Source organism: Scyliorhinus canicula, chromosome 6 (assembly GCF_902713615.1).
Source record: "Scyliorhinus canicula chromosome 6, sScyCan1.1, whole genome shotgun sequence".
NCBI classification, from domain to species: Eukaryota; Metazoa; Chordata; class Chondrichthyes; order Carcharhiniformes; family Scyliorhinidae; genus Scyliorhinus; species Scyliorhinus canicula.
Window position 1 is genome coordinate 158523183 of NC_052151.1, and position 25138 is coordinate 158548320.

Sequence of the window (25138 nt, forward strand, 5' to 3'; positions counted from 1 at the left end):
TATTGGCAGAGCTGGTCAACATGAAAAGATTCCAGAAGGGCTTTGGGGTAGACGTTTTTTTGGCCCAGTTGGAGCATTCCTCTGCAGTTTGTTGCTAGTCTGTTATTGCCCTCCCACCCCATTGCCCTGGCATTCATGACTCCCACATCCACATCCCCAGAACCAATCTAAGGGCTGAGGCAATGTCTGGATCACCCAATATTTTGGCACCCTGGAGCTGGCGGGTTGTGCACCCTGCATTGGTGCCCCATGACAGCTCGCCAGCTGTTAATCAGACACAGTTTCTAAATGACTTGGACCTCATGCAGGCTGGAATGGGCAGACGGTTGGTGCGCTGTCTTGGTGAGCCACCCAAAAGGTTCAAATCTATCCCAATGTCATGTCATGAGGGCAATGTATGGAGCATCGGAAGTATGAGCAGGTATTTCACCTATTCAACAACTCTTCAATTTGTAGATAGTCACAGCCACAAACGAGTCTGTTAATTTATGATGTAGCATACCAAAGCACCAATGTAGCAGTATTATCATTACTGCAATTAAAAGTTGAGAACTGAATAAAAAATATTAAAACTAGAAATTAACAGTGCGTAATCGAATCAGGAAGAATCATACAAAAAAAAACATTGGAACAATGGATAAAAGTGAAAAACGGCGGGATAATATAAGTCAAGATCTTGCAATTAGAGAGTTAGTAATGTTACCACCAAATGGCACTACAAGTAAGAATATTTTTAGCTATGCAACAGTGCTATTTAGTTCTTGGATGTGTTTATCAAAGGCTGAAATTTCTTTAACTTCACCAGTAGTGCATTTGAAACCAAGTGTATACAAGGAACCCACTGTATTTCCAGTGTAATTTAGGTGATGGAGTGGGAGTAGCTCAGAGGAAATCTCTGGCAATAGCAATAATGTTACTCCCCTTTGGATTTTTGGAAATTGCTCATATTAGCTTGGTTGCGAATTACTTATAGTCACAAGAATTTACAATATTTGAGATATTTTTCAATTTGTTATTGCTACAGAAGCAATTAGACAATGTTTGAAGCTATTTGGACAATATTTTTACTCCTATCAGAGTAATCTACACAAACCAATGATAAAGGGCACAAAGAATGGGAGGTGTAAGAATATGGAAGGAGAAATACAAAAAGAAACCCATTTTCACATAGCAGGCCATACACGTCAAAAATGAATGAAGTGGCATTGTTGGAGGAACATTGTGAAAGGTGCTTGAGGCTAAGAAAAGAGATAATAATCATTACATCAAATGTTGGCTCCATATCTGGAGGTTTCCTCAGTAAATTCAACGACTGTGCCTGTGGCAGTAAAAATAGCAGCAAATAGGGACTGTTCGCCAAGTGCCCCTGAGCTACAAGGCAATAATCTGCTAGGTTTCCCACTCTTAAGTAGTTATATCTATTAAAAATGGACTTGCCCATCAGAATATAATGGGAAGAGACAAGATGTTGACGATGGCCTCATTAAATGGTATTTCAATTCATAAAATGTCCTTCTGCAAATGACCTCAGTTCATCTTATTTTCAAGAAAGTTTTATTTTCTTATTCTAAATTAATTGTGGCTACATATTATGCATGCATATATTCACATATAACAACCGACACAGAATTATGAACAAACCATTCACCGGTACAGAGAATTAATCAAATTGAACTATATGTAAAATGCTCCAAAGATTTATATGATATATAACAGCCGGGAGTAGCCCTAATCCTCTCTGTATATTTATTTCTAACTGAGACGTTTATGAATCTCCTGTGGAACAAATGTCACTGAAGGAAGGAGTCACATCATTTGGGGTTGCATTGAGGCAACACCCCACATTGAGTGTTGGGCTGATGGAGGCATCAACAGAATTGTCTGATGTTCATTAACTCGGGCAAGAACCATTTTAAATCATCTTCATGGAGTGGCCGGTGTCTTCAAATTAGATTATAAGGATTTACTTCTTGTGCTAACTAACATAACTAACCAAAGAATCAATACCATGCCGATGAAGTTCCACTTGTGTACTGGAATTAATTAAATGCAAACATCCACCTGCCTGAAATCAGACTGAATGATATCTCTAACTTTACAGATGGCGGCACCATTCTCCCTTTCGTATGTCCTATTCTCAGAGAAGTTTGGAAGTTGATCCTGTGCCCAAAGTACCTATGATGGGAGAATTTTCCAATTTCGGAATTTCTGCCCATTGGCAGGAGTTTTCGGATGGCGGGGCTTGCTGCCCCGTCACCCGAAGTGTCCGCAGAGACGTATTCCCTGCCGATCATGGCAGCCCCACAACTATTTGATGGTCCGAGGAGTGTTAATTGGCTGGACAGAAAAATTCAGCACCTCGCTCAGGTGTAAGTCCAGCCTCAGAGAGCTGCCACCAGTCTGATTGACACCGTGGTCCACTCCCCCATCAGCCCAACTCTTCATCCTCTTCTCACAGCACTTTCTGTTGCAATCGCAGAAGGTGCAACACTTGCCTCTTTATCTCCCCCTTCCTCACCATTCAAGGCCCCAAATACACCTTTCAGGTTAAGCAGTGTTTCATTTGCACGTCCTTCAATTTGGTCTGTTGTATTCGCTGCTCCCAATGGGGCCTCCTCTATATTCGGGAGACTAGATGCAAACTGAGTGACGGCTTTGGGGAACACCTTCGCTCAGTCGGTAAGCATGTCTCCAACTTTCTTATTGCATGCCATTTTAACTCAGCACCTTGCTCTCATGCCCACGTGTCCATCCTTGGCCTGCTGCAAAGCTCCAGTGAAGCTCGGTATAAGCTGGAGGAGCAACATCTTATCTTCCGGTTGGGCACATTGCAGCCCTGTGGACTCAACATTGCACTCAGCAGCTCTACACTATGACCATTCCCCTCCACTTTAAATCGCAATGCATGTATTGCCTCAATGCAACCCACACACACACACACACACACACAAACAATAGGCCATCAGTCTTTTGTTACTAAAGTTGCTACATTTTATTAAAATCTCTCATGGCTACAGTATAATATCTAACAAATTCTCCATTTCTTGGGTTCTGATGACGAGCCGAAATGACTCAAAACATTAACTCTACTTTCTCACCTTACAGATGCTGCCAGACCTGCTGAGTTTTTCCAACATCCTCTTTCCATGTAACAATGTGCTGGGCAGGCAGATGTGGACCATGATTTTAACTAGCAATAAGTGAGAAGAAATTTGAGAGACACAGGTTTCAACTCAGTCTTTTTGATATAACCTTTCAGAATTACATATCCTCGTTTTCATTAGACCCATCATAATTGTCCTGGTCCCGAAGGTGCAGTGTGATACTATAGCATCCATCAGGCGCAAGCGTACTTGGCATCAAAGCTGCATGCTATTTAATAAATATCTTAGCCCACAGCTTAGGCATTTATCCAACATGGTCAAGCTTCCACGCATAACTGTGTGGCAAGTGAAGTACATCTTGCCACGATATTTTGTAGGACATCCAGAACACAACTCTTGTTCATAACATGGTGTGTAAAAGAGATGTGTACAAGAATACTGTAAAACCAGGGGAAGTATATCTATGATATTAACAGCGTGCTGTCGTTGTTATAGTGGAAGAAATATCTTCTCACACTCAGCATAGTATTTCTCGAAGAAAGCTGAATGGTGAATGTAAAACCCACATGAAACGCTTGTTTCAGAGTTTGATTCCCTTATGACAGTCATGAAATATTGTGTACATTGTTCGATAGTAATTTGTTAAAGAGGGTTGCTTGCCTTTAGGACTCTGTGTCGGTTTAATTACAAAATAAATAATTTTTTACAATCCTGTTCATTTTGGAATTCAAAGAAAAAAATGCGAGTGAGTACTGTTTGTCCCATTGTTGGAACTCAATTGGATGAGTCACTTTGCATTGACTCGACGAAGGATCTTCAACTGGTAGCACATCCTTCTCTGAATCAGGAAGCTTCAGGTTTAGTGCTTGAATTTAGACTCTAGTCTGACATTTCAGTACAGTGTGAATGTATGCGGCATGACCAGTAACACTGTTTTTACACTAATGTCAACTGTTGCTTCTTTTAGATCTGGGATATCTAATAATCAGTGTTAGGTCCAAAGTCCTGGTAATCAGGCTTTTGAAGCCCAGGCAATTTGCCTATGTTTGGAATAACATTTCCACTGGTTTATCATGTTTATGAATTTCATGCACCTCAAATTTCGAAAGGAGCTGCCTAAAGAAGCATTGCTTCATTGCTGGGTAGATTCAAAGTCAGAATATTAAGAAGTCAACATGAGTTCCTTTTAGCCATCTAAAATGAACCAGTATTACTGCAAAAATTATTAATCATAGTTGCCACCCTGTTCTCTTCTCAAGAGCCTTCACAAGGGCAATCCAGGTTCCACTTAATTCGGGTGGGTGTCTGTAGTATTTTTAAAGGATGGGCTTACAGACCACGAAGGTACAAACAAACAAGAGCTTTATTGGAAAGGTGTTTACAGACAGACTGCGCATTTTCCCATGCAAACAGCCGATGAAGTCATCAATACGTCACGTGGACTCTTGAAGTGATCTTGTTCCAACGTGGAACAAACATGAATACACAACATTTTCTACTCCTTTAGAGGTTCCGGCAATGAAACACAATGACTTGTAAATTGTGTCACTCTCTGTCGGATTGCCACCCTCTCCGGATTTACCTTCACTGGGATTCCAAAGCTCCAGTCTCGCCCAATCTTTCTCATTAAGGTTGGGTGAGTTAGGGGCAGAGAAGCGCACCCCAGGCCGCAGAGTAGCTGGGCTGCAGAAAGATAAGTCACTCTTCCTTTTTACGGCAATAGCTGCCATATAGGGGAGGTTTAAAGGGACAATGTGAAGGGAGCAGGTAAGTTGTAAAGTTTAGGCGTTTACGGGACGACGGGGGTGGGGGGAATGGACAGGATCGGACCGGAGGGAGGGGAGGGGATCGGACAGATTGGGGCAGGGGTGTTGGATCAGAGAGGGGGTTTGACTGGGGTGGGGTGGTTGGTGGTGGTCAGACTAGGGGGTGGGTGTTTGAGGTCAGATTGGAGGGAGGGGGAAGGGGGGGTCAGACACTGGAGAGGAAGGGGTCAGTCCAGAGAGATGGGGCGGGTCGAGCCGAAGGGGGGATTGGGTTGGACAGGAGGGTGGAGGGAAGGGAGGGGGAGGGGGTTCAGTCATGGATAGCAGGGGGATGTTGGACCAGAGCTGGGTGTCAGAATGGGAGGGGGGAAGAGAGATAGCTGTGGCCAGGATGGGAGAATGGGTGGGATGGTGAGGTCTGGTGTGGGGGTTCATCAGCTGTGGGGTACCATGTCCCCTCTGAGCACTGGGAAACACCCGGTAATCTTCCACGTTACAGGACTCTGTCCCCATTCAGGTAGATTGCGCCCTCTGTTTCTGGCAAACAGGTTTGAGTTGCTAAAAGTTGATCAGTGTGTCTTCTCCACACTGCATCGTCCTGAGTTTGAATGTTGTAGGAGACCAGTTCTGTCTGTGCTAAGATGATGACAGGTATCCACTTCTCACTGGTCCCTTGCTAATACTTCCTGACCTTTCTGAAAAACATGGGGCTAAATTCTCAGATTATGGGGCCATGTCCGAAGGATCCGTGGCGTTTTGCATGGGAAATTCAGCGCCGCCCCAGTACCGATGCTGCGACCGGTGGGGGGCTAGCAGCCACGCCATGTAAAACTCTTGGCCTCCACGAAATAAACGGCCAGAAAATTGCCAGGTCTGTGGCCGTGCATGTGCAAGGCGACGGCCTCCAGCGGTCGCACCGTACAACATGGTGCCGGCCGTGTGCAGTCCCAACCTGCAAGATACTGCCCCCCTGGACTCCCGCTGGCCACACACTGGCCACCCCCACCATTCCCCCCAACACTCACCAAAGCCCCCTGGCCAACAGCACGGCTCCCGCCCGACTGTTACTGCACTGGACACAGTCCACTGCCAACACGCCGGGTTCCCGCATGGCTGGGACCAGACGTCAACTACGCCATTGTGAACTCGGCCCATCCAGGGTGGAGCATCAGGGGGGGCCTTCAGGTGACGTCCTGAGGCCGTCCCGATGGCATGCGGCGCGTGTCGCAATAACGCCGTTTTGGAGGGGACGGAGCATGCGCAGCCTGTGTAAAACAGGCGTCGCCCCCAATTCGGCCACAAAAATAGATTCTCCACCTGATTGGCGATTACGAAATCAGCGTCGGGAAACGGAGAATCTCGCCCATGGTTTTTAACCCTGTTCTTGTGTCCCAAAGCCTGATTTTGCTCTTTCCACTCAACAATCTCTACTGTCTTTTGGCAAATTAAACGTTCTGCATAACTGACGTGTTGCCATGAGTGATGCGGAGAACATTGGGTTGTAATCCTGTATGTCATCAGGAACTGATTTAGTCATTTTTGGACAAGGATATATTCTCATGACTTAGATTCAATTTGTGTTTCATTGTCTGAACAAACCTTTCAGCCAGCACATTTGTGACAGGATAATAAGGAGCAAATCGCATTTGTTGGATTCTGTTCTCCTTTAGATAATTTGTGAATTCTTTTGAAATACACTATGGCCCATTGTCGTTAACAGTTTATTCAGGGGAACCCAATCTTGCAAAAACATTTTGCCTAGCTTTCTATTATTCTCTCCGAGGACGTAGTTTTCATAATGGTGAATTCAGACCATTTTGAGTGTGTCTACCACAATGATAAACTTTTCTCCTTTGAATGGTCCAGCATAATCTGGATGAACTCTTTACCATGACCCTTCTGGCCATTCCCATGGGTGTAATGGGTCTAGTGAGGGCAGGTTTAGAAACTTTGCACGCGGCAAACACATGACCACCTTCCCGTTGATTTCGCTATCAAACCCTCACCACCAAAAATAGCATAAGGCTTCCTCCTTCATCCTTACTATTCCACAATGGCTTTCATGAAGTTAGTTGAGGCCATATTTTCTTAACAATGATAACTTTCATTTCCCAGTGAAGACAACCAGCCTGTACGGATAGTTTGAGTGTTCGGGTAACATTACTTCAACTCTGGGCTTGCTCCTGTCAACTTGCCAGGATGTACCATGTCCTTATTGTCTGACAGTAGTTGATTATTCCTGGTATACTTCAAAACTTGTCCTGCAGTTACAGGAGTGTTATTGACTTCTTCAAAACTTAAAATATTACCACTCAAACAAGTCATTGACGACTCGTTAGGTAAAGGCAATCGAGAATTAGTGGGGTGATAGTGAGGAGGATTGCCTTCGATTACAGGAGCATATAATCTATCTGTCAAATAGGCTGACAGAGTTCAATCCGGATAAGTGTGAGGTGATGCACTTGGGCAGGACAATAGGAAAGGGAAAAATGACGAGTGGCAGGACCCTGGGAATCATAGGGATCTTTGTGTGCATGTACACTAGTTCCTAAAGATAGCAGGGCAGGCAGATAAAGTGGTTAAGAAGTCAAATGGTATACTTGCTTTTATTAGCCATGGGATAGAGTTTAAAAGCAGGGATGTTATGCTGGAACTGTATAAAACGTTGGCTCAAGCATTGTGTGCAGTTCTGGAATTCACATTCCGGGAGGAATGTGATAGCAAAGGAAGGGTGTAGAAGACATTCACCAGGATGAAGTCTAGGCTGGACAGTTTTAGATTGGATGGACGGGGATTGTTTTACTTGGAACAGAAGAGACTGACGGAGGACATGATTTAGATGTATACAATTATGAGGGGCACAGATAGAGTAGACAGGAAGAAATATTTCTGGGCATGAGGGGATGTGAGGAAAATATTTTTACCCAGAGGGTGGTGGTATCTGGAACTCACTGCCTGAAAGGATGATCGAGGCAGAGACCTGCATAACATTTAAGAAGTATGTAGATGTGTATTTGCGATTCCAAGGTAACAAAGCTATGGGTCAAGTGCTGCTAAATGGGATTAGAATAGTTCAATGGTTGTTTTTTGACTGGCACAGATATGATGGGCCAGAGGGCCTTTTCTGTTCTGTAGACCTCAATGACTCTAAAGAGTCCACCAGCGTTCCCATGGAGATTTGATTGATGATATTTTATCGTGTATATATGCACTGACAGCAGCAATTCCTATCTCTGCATTTGGCTCGCTGCTAGAGATGGAAAACTGGTGTGCGGCCGAAGTATCATTATCAGTGGTCGATGATCTGTTATTAAAGTAACTTTCCTTCCATATATGTATTGGTAAAAACGTTTTATTTCAAAAATGATGCATAGAGCTTCCTTCTCTTTCTCTGTTTAGCTCATTTCTACTTTGTTCACGGATCTTGACACAAATGATGTGTATTGGCTTCTCTTCACCATTGGGCGTTATGTGAGAAATCACTGCTCCCATCCTGTAAGCTGATGTGTCGCAAGCCAGTTGCAAGGGTAACTTCAGATCAAAGTGTGTCAGCACCTCTGATTTTAGTAGTGCCTCTTGCTTGCATAAGGCCTCCTCGCACTCATCCCATTCACAGTTTTGACACTAAGTTGTGTAAAGGCTTGAGAATAGTTGCGAGACTTAGACAAACCTTCCATAATAGTTTAATAAGCCTCAAATCAATCAAAGTTGATTTGCGTTTTGAGATTCAGGTGCCTCAGTCGTGGCTTTTACTCTTGAAGGTGATTTGTGCAGTCCCTTTGTATCTATGATATTTCCCAGGTATTCAGTAGAAGATTTGAAGAATGCATATTTATCCTTCTGTACATGTAGTCCGTAATCTTCTAGTCTCCGGAGTGTAGCTTCTAAATTTTGACGGTGCTCTTCTTCACTCTTTCCAATAGCAAAGATATTGGGCGGCATTCTCCCACAATTGGCAGGGTGGGCTGTATCAGCGCCAAAGAGTGGCGTGAAGCACTCCGGCGTCGGACCACCCGGAAGGTGCGGAATCCTCTGCACTTCCAGGGGATAGGCCGGCGCTGGAATGTTTGGCGCCATGCCAACCGGCACCGATGGGCCTCCTCCGGCTGGCACAAGTTGGTGCATGCGCAGGAGCACCAGCGTTTTCTGGCACATGCGCAGAACCGCTGGCGTGATTCCTGTGCATGCGCAGGGGGGTTCTTCTCCACTCCGGCCATCGCGGAGCCTTACACTGGCTGGCACGGAGGGAAAGAGTGCCACCACGTCGCAGACCGCCCCCCCCCCCCGCAGATCGGTGGGCCCCGATCGTGGGCAAGGCCACCGTGGGGGCCCGCCTGGGGCCAGATCCCCCCATACCCCAGCCCCCCGAGGACTCTGCAAGCCGCCTTCAAAGCCAGGTCCGGCCGGTATGGACCTTGTCTAATCCACGCCGGTGGGACTGGCTGAAAACGGGCGGCCGCTCGGCCTATTGGGGCCAGAGAATCTCTGGGGGGGGGTCACTGCCAATGGCCCCCGCCCCCGCCCAAAAAACTGCGCCGGAGAATTCGGCAGCCGGCGTCGGATCGGCGGGGCGGGATTCATGCCACCCCCACCCCGGTGATTCGCCGACCCGGTGGCGGGGGGGGTCAGAGAATCCTGCCCGCCCATTGTCTAAGTAGCACTGAACTCCTTGTAGTCTGCTTAGAATTTGATCCATGGCACGTTGGAATAGCATAGGTATGGACATGATGCCAAATGGAAATCTTTCATATCTGAATAGTCCTTTTTGCATTATGGTTGTCAAATATTGTTGTGAATTTGGATCCACATTTATCTGGACATAAGCGTGGCTGAGGTCAGCTGCACTGAAATGCTGGCCTCCAGCCAACCCAGCAAATAAATCATCAAATAAAGGCAGAGGGTGCTGCTCTGCACACAGTACTGGATTGATAGTGACTTTAAAATCACCACATGAGCGTACTGAACCATTTTTCTTCATCACAGAAACCGTCAGCATGGCCCAATCACTTACATTAATGGGTTCCAGGCCTTCTTTCTTGAACAGCCTCTCTTATTCTGCCTTGACCTTAAGCCTGATGGTGTACGGCACTGAATAGCCTTTAAGCACCTTGCTTGGCTTGACTGAGATCCCTTTCGTGCTTCACAGCTCTCCATTAAAGTCAATGGCACGTTGCTTTAAAATCTTCGGCAGATCTTCTTCGAACTCTGGCACGAGATACATTTAAATCCTGTTTAACTTGATTCTCTCCAGCCAGGTTCTCCCAATTAGGGTGGAATAGTTACCTTTAATGATGTGCAGGGACAAGTACGCGGTCTGTCCGTTTAGCTGCACATTTACATTGATGTGACACCTCAACGCCACCACTTGCCCAGAATAGTTTTTAGTATTATCTTTGAGAGTTTTATGGTGATATGTTGCAGTTTCTCTTGGGAAACAGTTTATGGTATTAATGAAACTGCTGCTCCAGTGTCCACCTCCATTTTCACCTGTTGTCCTTACAGTGAAGGTTTGTTGTATTTGCAATGGCCAGTACATACAACAACAGTTTGTCATTTGGGGCGGCACGGTGGCGCAGTGGTTAGCACTGCTGTCTCACAGCACCGAGGACCCAGGTTCAATCCCGGCCCCGGGTCACTGTGTGGACTTTGCACATTCTCCCCGTGTCTGCGTGGGTCTCACCCCTACAACCCAAAGGTGTGCTGAGTCGGTGGATTGGCCACATTAAAAATTGCCCTTTAATGGAAACAAAAACAACAGTTTGTCATCTGACTGACTCTGGTCCCATGATGTGCACTTTTTGCGTTATGTGAATTATTTTCCCGATATTAGGTTTTAAATTTGATGTACTTGTTTCTTGCTTTTTATAGTACTTGTTTTTAACTTGCTGTTTCTTTCCCCAACACGCATATTCAATGTGCATCTTTTTATTACAGTTCCTGCATTTTGCATCTTTGCACAGCAGTCTGTGACTGCATGCCCAGTTTTTACACATTGATAGCAGTTTCGAACCTGTGTTCGGGTCTCAGCCTACATTTTATAGATTCTGGTGCTCGAACTTAATAGTTGGGCTTCCTTAGTTGCTAATTCCATAGAGATCATGACTTCTAAAGCCTTCTTTAGCTTTAAATTGCTTTCTGTTAACAGCCTTTTTTGGATAGCTTCGCTTCTTAACCCACAAACGAGTCTGTCTCTAATGATGTCGTTCAAGACATCTCCAAATTCACAGTATTCTTTTAATAGCTAAAAACAGTGTGATTGGTTCACCTTGTTGGTTCCGTTTATAGAACCTGAACTTCTTGGTGATGACCGAAGGTTGAGGTGAGAAGTGGCCTTGCAATATCTCCACAATCTCATCAGAGTCTGGTTTTATACGCTCCACCAGACTTCACAGGAGGTTGAATGTTGTCCCCGTTCCCCCATCCCCCATTGTACTCAGGAAAGTTGGGACTACAGTATCTGCTGCAATATTTGCTTTGACAAAATAATGAATTGTTCGGTACATGAGCTCCTCCGCTCAGTTTTCTCATCATATGGTCCCACGGCACCAAATAGTCGCATGTTGGAAAAGGCTTGCATGATGTGCCACAAAACATTTAGTACTACCTCGCTTCATTTTTCAGACAAGGTACTCCTGAGTTCAGCCTGTTTCTTCTGGATTTTGAAACACCCCTAGCTTTAAACTATTGTTGCAGGGCTTTGCTACTCACAGTGCTCCCTGTACTGTTCCAGAACTTTCCGAGCAGAGCACATGGCGAGCTTCTTTTCGATGTTGTTTCCTCCAAAATCTAAGTTTACATTTTGGTTCCTTTGCTGGCTGCCACCGATATTTGGCACCTCTCTGTTGCCATCTTTGGTGCTGTGAAGTTTTTAAACTTCTTAATCCCTTTTGGTGTCTGGGCATGGATCAATTATTTTTCTTTATTTTCTTTTAATTCTCCTGGAGTCTGCCAGAGTGGTTCTGACCTCGTCTTTGCCAGTTTTCTTTGAGATATGTTTGAAGGATAGGCTTGCAGACCATGAAGTTACGAACAAACCGGAGCTTTTCAGAAAGGTGTTTACTATACAGGCTGTCAGATAGACTGTCCTTTTGCCTGTACAAATGACCAATGATGTCATCAATGTGTCACATGATCAGATTCTTAAAGTGACCTTGTTCCAACAAGGAATAAACATTAATACACAACAGGGTCAAATTCTAATCTACTAATGGAGATCATAAAATATATGTAGGACCTGACACAGTATTAAGATCCCTTTGGGTATATCATGTGTTATACTCCAGAAAGCCAATTAGTGAAGGAAAGAACTGGAACAAATCTTTATACATTTTTATAGGTACCTATTTGCAGAGTTGCACATTACAAGCATGTAGCTCCTAACCCAAAAACCACAATTTCAGTCTGTGTCTATTTATAGGAGCATAAGTGAAGGTTCAGTTAATGCCCACCATAAACATACAACTCAATAATAGCTCACTGGGCTAAATCGCTGGCTTTGAAAGCAGACCAAGGCAAGCCAGCAGCACGGTTCGATCCCCGTAACAGCCTCCCCGAACAGGCGCCGGAATGTGGCGACTAGGGGCTTTTTACAGTAACTTCATTTGAAGCCTACTCGTGACAATAAGCGATTTTCATTTCATTTTCAAATCAATATACAATTATATTGAGGCTTTTTTTGTTTTGTACTTATTAAGATAGATTTGCAAGAATATCAAATAGAAAAGGATAAATAATTTATACTTCATGAGCAGAGCGTGTTGATTGGTTGGCAGGTGGACTCTGGTAGAGGCTTTTCCATGGTGAATGCACCAGCAAACCAGTTAACTGCCAAGCTTTTTTTAAAGTTAAATTAGGCAGATGACTCTGATTGATCAAGGCATTGACACAGGGAATGAATCCGGATATGGCTGACCCCAAGCTTTTGTTTAGTTGAAAAAGATGCAATGCATGGTCATGCTCCTTCTGTTTGCAAAGGACCAGGTACTGTGTGAAAATATATATAGCTACAAGCTCATATAAGTGAGCCACACTACGAGTCTGACCAATAATCTTAAATTTGTTCCCTAAGAAGTCTTCCAACACCAGGTTAAAGTCCAACAGGTTTGGTTCAAATCACTAGCTTTCAGAGCACAGCTCCTTCCTCAGGTGAAGGCATTTACAACAATCCTGTTGGGCTTTAACCTGGTGTTGTAAGACTTCTTACTGTGCTCATCCCAATCCAATTCTGGCATCTCCACATCTTATATTGGTTGTCATTGTAATTTGATTCACAATCAGAATTGTTTAGCAAGTGCTTTCCAAATGCAAAAACACATCTAATGTCGGGCACTTAAGTTTTAAGTTTTGCAAGCATGAGCTGTTTGGGTAAGGTCGCTATCTTGCCTGTTGTCAACAGCCGAAGGGATGAGCTGTTTGATACGATCTTCCAGTCTTCAGGACATATGGCCTACATACCTTGCAGCACATCAGCAATGAAATTCATACTTTGTATCACTCATTGGAAAGAATGTCAGCACTCTCTTTGCATGTAGAATACATTTTGCCTTTGCAATTGGTACTCTTGTGAATCTGTCCTGATTAGTGCAAGACATAACACACCAAGAGCATGGGCATGATTTAATGGCCTCGCCATGACCGACTTGGTCATGCGATGAGGCCATTGAATCTCGCGAGAGGCATCTCGCGAGATTTGCGACGCTTGGGAGGCCACATGAGATTTAGGAGATCTGACGAGATATCATGATCTGGATTTCGGCCAGCGAGGGCGAGATGCAGATTAACATATTTAAGTGAGCCATTAGGCTGATTTGAATTTGCCTGCGCCAGATTTGCCCGGTGCCTCGGAACTAATGACCTCATCAGCGCGCCATTTAGCACTGGTTAACACAAACGTTGAACAGGCGTAATTGCACCTGGGGAATCTCTCAGGCCATTAAAGACCCCTGGGCAGTTGGGCTCTGGGCAGGGTGGTGCCCTTGCATTCCTGCTGACACCCAGGCAGCTAGGCACTGCCAGGCTGGACCTTGACAGTGTCACCTATGCACCCTGGCACTGACCGGCCGCCATTGCCAACGTGTCCAAGTGCCAGCTTGCCAATATCCAGGATTGGGTCTGGGGATTCCTTGCCATTAACAGGTGGTGTGAGGGGGTTTCGAGCACCCTATAAGAGGTACATTGGGTGCAGTGGGGGGCCCAGAGATATTAGTGGGGATTGGGATGGGTGGTCGAAAGATTGGGCAGCATTTAAAAATGGCGCCCGATCCGCGAATACTCTTCCTGCACTGACGAGCTTAGCTTGTCAGTGTAGGAAATGATTGTAAGTGCGGTTTCAGCGGGCATTCATTGTCAAGGCCAAAAATATGGCAATGTGCTGTTAAGTAGCGGCGTCATTCTCGGTGCTGCAGGCGCCAAGAAACACCCCAATAATTGTGCCCAAAACGGGACTCTGTTTCTGTCCCATTAAATTGCGTCCTTTGTCTCCTTTACCGCAATATTCAAGTAATATACAAATAACAGTGTGTGCTGTGTTGACTGACCAAGGACAGAATGGTCACAATGGGAGCGTGGGAGCATGATGCAGAATTAAAATATCAGGGAACTGGAAACTTGGGGACATGATTGCAGTAATCCGGGTATTACCTTTGTCTGTTATGTTTTTGTTTTCCAGTTTGGTTTTTGCCAGGAGTTTTGGTGAGGAGGAAGGAATAATATTTTGAGGTTTTCTTCGCAACAGAGGAGGCTGAGAGAAGATTCAATTGAGGTGTATAAAAGTATGAGGGCTCGAGAAGAATGTATAGGCAGAATCCATTTCCATTAGCAGATGGGCCAATTCCGAGGGGTTATAGACTTGAAGTGACTGACAAGGAATTAAAAGGGAGTTGAGGGAAATGTTTTCATCCAAAGGATGGTGGGGATCTGGAACTTGCTGCTTGAAAAAGTGGTAAAGGGAGAAATCCTCATTGCATTAAAAAATATTTGGAATTCACTTGATCTGCCATAACTTGGACTGGAGTAAGGTTTGTAGTGAAGTTGCAGGTGATCGTGTTGGACCCCTGCTCTTCCTGATCTATATTAATGATCTGGACCTTGGTTTGACAGGCACACTTCAAACCTTGCGAATGATACAAACTTTAAATATTGTGAACTTGAGGGGGTAGTGTAGAGCTTCAAAAAGCCACATAGGCAGATTGGTTAAAATGGTGAATAAGTGGCAGATGAAATTTAATGTAGAAGTGTGAAGTGATAAATGTTGGTATGAAGAAGATAGAGAGACAATACAAAATAAAAGGTATAATTGCAATAGAGATGCAGGAGCAAGCGGATCCGTGTGAACATGTGCACAAGTCATTGACGATGGTAGGTTGAGAGCGTGGTTGATAAAGCATAGAGTACACTAGGTTTAGCAATAGGAACCTAGAGTACAAACGTAAGGAAGTTACATTATACCTGAATAAAACACTGACTCTGTCTCAACTGAAGTAATGCGTCAAGTTCTGGTCATTATACTTTCGGAAGGAAGTGGGATGTGAAGGCATTAGAGAGATGCAGAAAAAAGAATGGTTCCAGCGTTAAGGAACTTCATTTTGTAGAAAGTTTGGTGAAGGTGGCACTGTCGTCTTGGGTGAAAAAAGGTTGAGAGGAGATGCTCAAAATAATGAGGGATGTAAAAACTGTGGACAGAGAGAAGGATCGAGAACCAGAGGCTATAGATTTAAGGTAATCGTCAAAAGAAGAAATGGTGACATGCCATGTGGAGTAGAACGTTTCAAAGCCAGCATAATTAATGTGTTATAAGTGGTGCCTTTATTAATTGACTTCACTAGAAATTGTGAATGATTAGCACTGTTGACCGATATAAGTGGCATCTCATAATAAATGTGGACAGTGTGAGTGGGCGGGACTGTACCTGCCAAAGTGCCACCAACAATATCTGCAGGTCCTGGCACTTTCACTTTGGGAACCTGTCTTCACCAGATTCTAGGTTACATATATGACTTGGAAACATCTGTAAGGCTAGGGGAAGGAGCGGGGGAGTTGGACAGATTGAGCAGCTCTTTGAAAGAGCTGGCGAGGGCATGATGGACCAAATGACCTTTTATGCTGTGCCATCTACTGCAAGGATGGGGCAGCATGGTATCACAGTGGTTAGCACCGTTGCTTCACAGCACCAGGGTCCCAGGTTCGATTCCCCGCTGGGTCACTATCTGTGAGGAGTCTGCACGTTCTCCCCGTGTCTGTGTGGGTTTCCTCCGGGTGCTCCGGTTTCCTCCCACGGTCCAAAGATGTGCAGGTTATGTGGATTGGCTATGATAAATTTCCCTTAGTGTCCAAAAAGTTAGGTGGGGTTACTGGAATGGGGTGGAGGTGTGGGCATGGGTAGGGTGCTCTTTCCAAGGGCTGGTGCAGACTCGATGGGCCAAATGGGCTCCTTCTGCACTGTGAATTCTAAGATATTTACAACTGCAGTGCATTATCAGACTGGCACAGTCAGTATTGGTCAGCTGCAAGGTCAAATCTGCCATCGCCTCCTTGCAAGCAAATTTGCCATGCTGAGCTATGAGGATGGGTCCGATTGCTCTGCCTCTTACCTTCAGACATGGGCCTACTACTTAGCTTTTTTTTTGCATTCATGACAGCCTATCATTTTTTTACTCTTTTGCCCTTCAGCTTTAGCAAAGGATTAAGATGGCTCCCCAGTTTTTTCCAGCGGTGATAATAATTTATGCTCCATTCCTCTGTCACTTCCTTACAATTACCCATGTGCCGTTTACCTGTACAAATTCTATCTACACACAATTTTCTGTTGCTGTCATTAGTGTCTGTTTACGTCCCAGTCCAAATCTCCATCCAGAGTGGCTAATAATTATGCCAATAGCTAACCCTGGTGAACAGCTATTAGCAAATTACCTCACACTCGGGTGAGATTTGGATCAGTTCTTAAGTATTCACATCAATAGATGGAATTAACCCCAGTCCCTCCTGTGGGCGTTTTATCGGTGGTATCAATCTTCAGCACTGATGTCGGTTCAACACGAAGGGGGAAAGTTTAAGCCCCAGAAAGGGATGAGTTTTGGTTGGGTGGGAAATGAAAATGTGAGAAATCTTAAATCTGAGCTCTCCACTGGTTTTAATGGAGGTGAATCTTAATGATCAACCTACTCCCAGGAGGTGAGTTGCTCATTATAGTATTTTAATGAGACTCTGTGCTTGAGGACTTTCTGCTTCAGCTTTATCCTACAGCTAAAATGAGGCGAGGGCTGCTCAGTGGAAGAGAAAACTGCTTTGTCAGCACTGTTTGTGAGTCAATGGGAGCAGGAGAGCTTTCCACAAACAAAGCTCTTCACCTCCCCAGTCATTGAACCACCCCAGCAACAAGCTAATGCCCTGCCAATGTCCTCCATGGCCAATGCCCTTGTCCTACCCATGTCCATAACAACCGCTCTGCAAACACCTCTGGAACTCTCTTACCTCCGCAATCTTCCTTCCTCTACTGATCTCTTTGACTGCTCCACTAAAACCTTTGTAATCTCTCTCCCCCACCCCAACATACAAGCTTCCCCACACCAATTGTTAGACTGTCATATCCATAGCTCTCTTGATGCCTCCCTCACTCCAGACATTGATGTCCCTCCCTATTCCTAATCTATCCACCCCCCGGCTCTCCTCTATCACCTGACTCTGAAGTAGTCCAATAGCCAGCCAGCCTCTCAAGCTGTCTGGCTACCAGCAGGAAACAAAGTTCAACAATGTTAATTGGGTTCTGCAGGACCTGAGGGAAAAACTTTGGATCGACTGTATTTGCCCAACCCAAACAACTTGCACTACCCATATCAGTATCAAGGTGTTCGAAAAGATAAACAGAGATAAACTTGAACGTTTAATTTTAGTTCTCTGTAACATTTTATTTTTATTAAACGTTACTCTTTTATTTTTTAATGGGATGTGAGCAGCACTGGCTTGGTGGCTAGGCCAACATTTATTGTATTACGATCCCAGACCAGATCCCAACAGTGGCTCGGATACTGGACCAAAACCCCAATATTTTATTTTATTCTGTAAGACTGTGTGGAAAGAATACTTCGCTCCAGGAGTGATTGTACGCAGAATTAGGGATTTGGTATTTTAAAACAAAATTTTATTATTAATACAATATTAAACTCTTTTCCTTCACACCCAAAAATAGCTTACAATTACTCCTTAAACAATACTACTCAATACAGTAAATACAATACCCTTAAATACTATCTGTATTCCCAATTAAACAAGAAGAAAGGAAAGACATACAGTTCTCAATACATCCCATATCCCAATGGCACAGAGTAATATTTGCTTTCTAGAACAGATTCGGCTCCTGTTAGAACCCCTGCACACTCTGGCTGGATGTCTTCAAAAACCTGTTTCAATTGGTTTGTTTCAGCTTTCTCCATGTCCTCAGATAAGTCTGCTCTGCTTTAAATACAATTACTCTTTTTTTAAAACTATCTTACTGTTAGAGCAAAATATTTTACTTGTGGTATAAAAGGGTAGCCAGATTAGAACTCGACTCAAATAGCTTTCTCAAAATGTCTGAATACCTTAGCCCAGCAATGACATAATCTCCTGAAAACAAACTAACTCAGCAAACTGAAATTACATTAACTCACCAGGGACTCCCTCTAGTCAATCAACATTGAATTAGCCCCAAGGCTTTCACAATGGTCAATTTCACCTCTGGCTCCTAAACAATTTCTAGTCTTGCAAAACATGACTACTGCAGCCAAACATACTTTGATTCTCTGTCGGCTGACATCGGAATCGGAAAAGGCAATTGGGTGGAGAATCGGTTGTGAGACCAAAATTGTGGCTGGCGCTGGGTGTCCAACAGAATGCAATGCTCATAGCAGCGTCAATACGTTCATGTGTCACATGGACAGTAAACGCTGTCCACATGTTATTAGAGCCTCTGCAATGCTCTGCCTCCACTGGGTAGAATTACTGATGGCGAGTTTCACTTGTGGTTTTAAAAATCGGGAAACAGGCACCTTGCTGATGAGGGAGAGAGAGGAGGTAGGACATACAGAGGCTGGCTGCGGATGGGAGTCCTCTGCAGGCCCGGGAGGGGGGGGGGCAGTGGAGGGTGATGGGGTGGGGGGGGGTGACCAGAGTATGGATCTTGGGATCGGCGGTGACCCTCCACGGGACTGGTGTGGTGAGGCACGGTCCTCCATAGCCGCGGCACCCCATTGAACGCCCACCATGGCCCGTGGTTCTGCAGACTGACATTGGCCTTACTGTGGGGGGTTGGGGGCATACAGGGGCAGGGGCTGCAGTGGAGGCTGGACCAACAGTGTAGCCCATGATTACCTGTCACCCCTGCAGACAATGGTTATCGGAATCCAACCAGGTATGGTGGCCTTCATCCTGGTTGCCGCAGCCGTGCAGGGTACACTGAGGCTGGAAGAGCAGGAGCAGCTTGGGGAGGACTCTCCCCAAAGAGTCTCCCTAGAGCCTGCCCTCGAGGAACAGGAAGCAGAGTGGAGGATGGAGAACCAGCTGTCCAACAGGCCAAGGAGGAGGTGGGAAGGAGGCACAGCATCCAGCCACATTTGTACCGGCAGTGCCTTTTGAGGACCTGCCGGACTGGGCATGCTGTTGAAGACTCCGACTGAGCAAGGGAAGTGTATGGCTTATCTGCCAGCTAATAGTGCACCATACACTGCGGGGGTAGGGGGAGGACACCTGGTCCCGGTGGCCGACAAGGTGACGGTTGCCCTGAACATTTACACAACGGGGTTCCTCTGGGTGCAAGTTGGAGCTGTCTGGAATCCCTTACCTCGGTGTGCAGGTACATCCTCACAGTTGTGTGGTCCTTATATGCCTGGTCAGCTCAATGCATCTATTTCGATGTGTCTCGAGCCCCCCAGGATGCTCAGCAGTGGAGTTCGCCCTCATCGCTGAGATGCCCCAGGTCCAGGGAGTGATCAAAGGGATGTGTGTCCCCTTAAGAGCACCGGCCCATAAGGGGTTCCACTCAATGAACGTGTAACTGGTGAGTGACAATGAGATGCACATCATGCACATCTGAGCCCAATACCCAGGCAGCGTGCATGGCGCCTTCATCCTGGCACACTCGACAGTTCCTGACCTCTTTGAGGCGCATCCCCGGCTGAAGATTTGGCTCCTGGGCGACAGCGGTTACCCACTGCGGTCACTGCAGATGACACTCATCCACAGACCGACGTGGAGACCCGCTACAACAACGGCCATGCCGCGACCAGGGGTGTGATTGAGCAGTGTTTCAGCATCCTGAAGATACAGTTCAGGTGCTTGGACCGCTCTAGAGGGACCCTCCAGTATAGTGCTAGGAGAGTCTCCAACATCATGGCGGCCTCCTGCACCCTCCACAACATCGTGCAGCAGAGGGACGACGTGCTGGAGGAGGATGAATGACAGGCCTTGTCCGTTGAGAAGGATGCGGGGTGGGTGGGAATGGGCAGGACATGTGGCCCGGGCAGGCACAGTAAGCTGCACAATGTGTGCGCCTGGGCCTATGTGCACGGGATGCTCTAATCACCTTCAGGTTCACCAACTACCGGGCCTTGCCGGCTTCACAGACATCAGAACATCCAACCCATCCCATCCCATCCCATCCTACTTCCACCTGATGTACCATAGCACTTGCGTGGTGTGCACCAGATAGTGCCCCTGGCACCTCTTCACAAATGTGCCCAATCAAGGTGAGAGTCTCTGGAATGGTAGAGTGTGTTGGAGACAGCTGTGATGAGAATTCAGTGTCGTCCCTGGACTGGTGCTCCGGGGTGTCCGAGACTGTCGTTGTCTGTGTTGGAGACAGCTGTGACGGGAAGTCAGTGTCGTCTGTGTCCTCTTCCTCACTGCTAATCTCTTGGGGTGGACGTTGGGGTCGGGGGCAGGGGCCACCATGACACAAGAAATGACTCATGATTGGATCACAGGTTAAGGTGGTGGGGGATGTATGGGGATGCTGGTGGCAGTGGGGGTTGGGTGGTGGTGGAGGAGGTTGGGCATGGTAGAGGGGGGTGCTAGTTAGTGCACAGTGCTAGTTAGACACATGTAGGTTAGTTGGTGACCTTCGTGGCACTGGTCATTTCGGCTGGTGTAGGTGCTGGCATGTGGTGCAGGGTGGTGTGCATGCACGCTGCCTGCGGGTGGGGTCCAGTCGCCCCCTGGGTGAAGGGGGGTTGTTTGACAGGTGTGTTGGATGGATGTTGGTGCCAGGGGCACAGTGCTGCCCACTCACCATGGCTGTCCTGAGGAGGTTGTGCAGTTCATTGCGGCACTGCTGTCCGGTCCTGATGGCGAGGCCCACAGCGCTCACAGCTTCCGCCACTTTCAACCTCCTTCCCACCTCAACATACAGGGTAGACCCTCCTCCACTGCGTCAGCATCCGCAAACCGGGGTACCTCTCTTCGTGCTGCCACCTTGGCTGGAATGAGTGTGCATGGGGAGTGGAGTGCTAATCTGCGGCTGCAGCTTGCCAGCCTCGCGAGTGTCAATCCTGACTCCGGCGAATCTGGTCATGTTCCACATGGCACAGGTGCCAGCCATTAATGGTTGTTGAATTGCTCTGGGAGCTGCACCGATTTTGCTGTCATAGAAGTCCTCCGATTCTGTCCCAGTGTCAGCATTTAGTTTCTTAAACAGAGAATCCTGCCCACTATAACTCCAGATTTTAACCCTTAAATTACCTGATATTTATAATCCAATATATCTAAAATCCTGCAGTCATCACACCTCCCCCCTTAAAAAAATGGACGATCAATATAAATAGATGGCTCCATTTTTCCAAAACTTTTAATTCTTAACAATTCTCATGATTAAACACAACTTATACTCTAAGATATATATATATAGATATTATTTTACATTTTAAGCATGTAAATGTAAACAAGAGTATAGTCCATTTCTGTCTTCTCACACTCCCAGTTATGATAAGGCATCAATAGTCACATTTCTCTTCCTGCCACATGTAGAATTTTCAATTTAAATGGTTGTAACAGTAAGCTCTATTTGAACTGTCTTATGTTTTGATCTTTAAACTTGCCCAAAAGTTTTAATGGGTTATGGTCTGTATATACATTTTTCTCCGATTAATAGTTACCAACATAAATGTCAAAATGTTGTAATACCAATCCTAAATTCAATGTCTCTTTCTCGATGGTCAAATATTTCTTTTGAAGAATATTTAGTTTCCAAGAAAAATGACCAATAGCTCTTTTGATTCTTTCTTCATCTTCCTGCAGCAAGACAGCACCAACACCCACATAACTCGCATACATTGTCACCTTAAATGGCTTGGCAAAATTAGGTGTCATCAACACCGGTGTAGTGGTTAACACAGTTTTCAGATTATCGAATGCCTCCTGACTTTCCAACGTCCAGTGAAATTCCTTATGCTTATTCGGAAGTTCAGTCATTGGAGCAACTACGTTGCTATAATTTAGCACCATTTTCCAGTAGTAACCAATCATGCCCAGAAATCTCTCCTCATTGATGGTATTGGAAACTCTCCAATAGCTTTCTGTTTCATATTCCTCAGGGCTTTCTGACCATGCCCTGTATGGCTCAAGAATGTGACTTGTGCTTTTGCAAATTTACTTATAACCAAATTTACCACCAATCCAGTTTCCTGTAGTCGATTGAATAATTATTTTAAATAATTATTTCAAATGCTCCTTCCACGTTTGACTGAATACCACCAAATGATCAATGTACATTGCACAATTGTTTAGTCCAGGAATGATCTTGTTGGTTAATCTTTGGAATGTTTCTTGTGCGTTCTTCATTCCAAATGGCATGAATTTAAATTGATACAAACCATTTGGCATCACTAAAGCTGAAACTTCCTTCACCCAGTCTGATAAAGGTACTTGCCAATATCCTTTAAGTAAGTCGAGATTGGAAATAAAATTTGCTTCTCCCACCTTTTCGACCCAATCTTCCAAACTAGGAATGAGAAACAATATCAGTTCAGTCCGTAAGAGGGCCATTCAGGAGTCTGCTAACAGCGGGGAATTAACTGTTTTTGAATCTATTGGTGCGTGTTCTCAACCTTTTGTATCTTATGCCCAATGGAAGAGGTTGGAAGAGAGATTAATCCAGGTGGGAGGGGACTTTGATTATGCTTACCACTTTCCTAAAGCAATGGGAGGTGTAGGCACAGTCAATAGATGGGAGGCGGGCTCTCGAACCTTACCTTACATAATGGCATACTACTCCTCTCACCACTAATTCCACATATTACCACATTTTCTGGTAATATTCCTTCCAAACCACATATCCCCTTATCTCTCACCATTAAAGATTGACTTGCTCCTGTATCCCTTAAGATCTTAATCTCCTTCCTACTCCACCATGTATACATGAGTAAACCTTACCCTCATAAATAAAATCCTTAGACAGTTCTGGCACCTGCTTATCCACCAACCTCTGAACAGGCTGTACACTTCTTCGCACATCTTCACTGGGACAATGGTTTTTCTTCCCACTTTAATAAACCCCACTGGTTTATCTTGTTTTACAGAGTCTATCTTCCCAGTACTTTTCTTAAGCCACCAACACTGCGACTTTACATATCCAACTTTATTACAATGTAACATTTAAGTTTTCTTATCTCTTTCCCACTATCATAGGTTTCCTTTTTTGCTCTGAAGCAAACTGCTTAATATCACCAACTAATCATCCTTTGCATTGACCATCTGTGAATTTCTCATTTTCCCAGTTTCTGTCCTTCACAGATCGAAATAGATGTCAAAACCCAGACTTTGCTTTGTGAACCAATTCAAAATCATCTGGAATATCTGCTTCCAGTTTAGCAGTTTGACACTTTGCTCTTCCAAATGAGTTCTCACTACTGCGGGAAGTGAATTTTTTAATTCCTCCAAAATAATCGTTTCCCTAAGAGCGTCATACATTTTCTCCATTTTTAATGCTCATCCATCCACCTATCAAAATTATTTTGTTTCATTCTTTTGAATTCTATTTTTGTCTGACCTGCTTCTTTCCTAAGATTTCTAACCTCTTGTCTGCAGGCTTCTGGCACTAGTTTATAAGCACTTAATATATTTTTTCTCACCTCATCATAATTCCTAGATACCTCCTCTGATAGTGATGCAAACACTTCACGAGCTCTACCGATCAACTTTGTTTGAATTAACAACACCCACATGGCATTTGGCTTAATCAATTGTTTAGCCACTTTCTCAAATGAGATGAAAAAGGCTTCCACATCCTACTCATCAAATCTTGGCAATGCTTGAATATATTTAAACATATCCCTACTCAGCTTTTGACTAGGAAATATTCCCTCTTCCTCTGGACCTTTCTCTGCCTTAACTCCAACCTTTTAAGTTGAATTTCTCCTTACGGTTTCAATTTCCGAAGTTCAAATTCTCATTTTCCTTATTCCTTTAATAATCTTTCCATTTCTACCTCAAGCTTACTCTTTTCCATTTCCTCTGCCATTGCCAATTTCTTTAGTTCTATTTCTTTGTTTATCTTTTTCCTACTTTTCTAATTGTTTCATTTGAAATTGAATTCTAGGTGATTCCAATGATTCAGGCTGTGTCTCTGGCAAATTTAAAATTTTGAGCTATGGCTCATCATATCTCTACCTTCCTCACCCCTTTAGATAAGGTTAACTGCAGCTTCTCCACCAAATTCAAAAGTTTTGTTTTAGTTTCCCTTTGTAAACCATCCTAAGTAATCTCTTCAACACCCAGGAATGTTATTGAAACTGAAAGCCTTCTCCAGTTACTCCCTATTTAAATGTCAAAATTAAATTATACTACACACACACTCACTGTCTTTAAAATCAATAATCCCAAATCAAACAATAAATTATACATAACATCCCGGGAAAGAGCCCCCAATTTTACTACAATCCCAGTCCAACAGTGGCTAGGATACTGGACTGAAACCTCAATATTTTATTTTATTTTGTAAGATTGTGCAGAAAGAATACTTCATTCCAGGAGTGATTGTAAGAACAGGAATTTGTTTTTTAAAATAAAATTTTATTATTAACACACAATGTCCGTGTGGAATTTGCAAGTTTTCTCCTCTCTGCATGGATTTCCTCCGGGTGCTCTGGTTTCCTGCCACAGTCCAAAGATGTGCAGGTTAGGTGGATTGGCCTTGCTAAATTTCCCCTTAGTGTCCAAATATGTGCAGGTTAGGTGGGGTTATAGGGATAGGGTAGGGGTATAGGCCTAGGTAGAGTGCTCTTTCAGAGGGTTGGTGCAGACTCA

General features: G+C 44.7%; 1 protein-coding gene across 15 annotated transcripts in view; it reads left to right on the forward strand.

The window, feature by feature from the left end:
- Nucleotides 1-25138, forward strand: part of LOC119967604 (myelin transcription factor 1-like protein) — a 569116-nt gene that overhangs the window by 294276 nt on the left and 249702 nt on the right. The window lies entirely within an intron of this gene.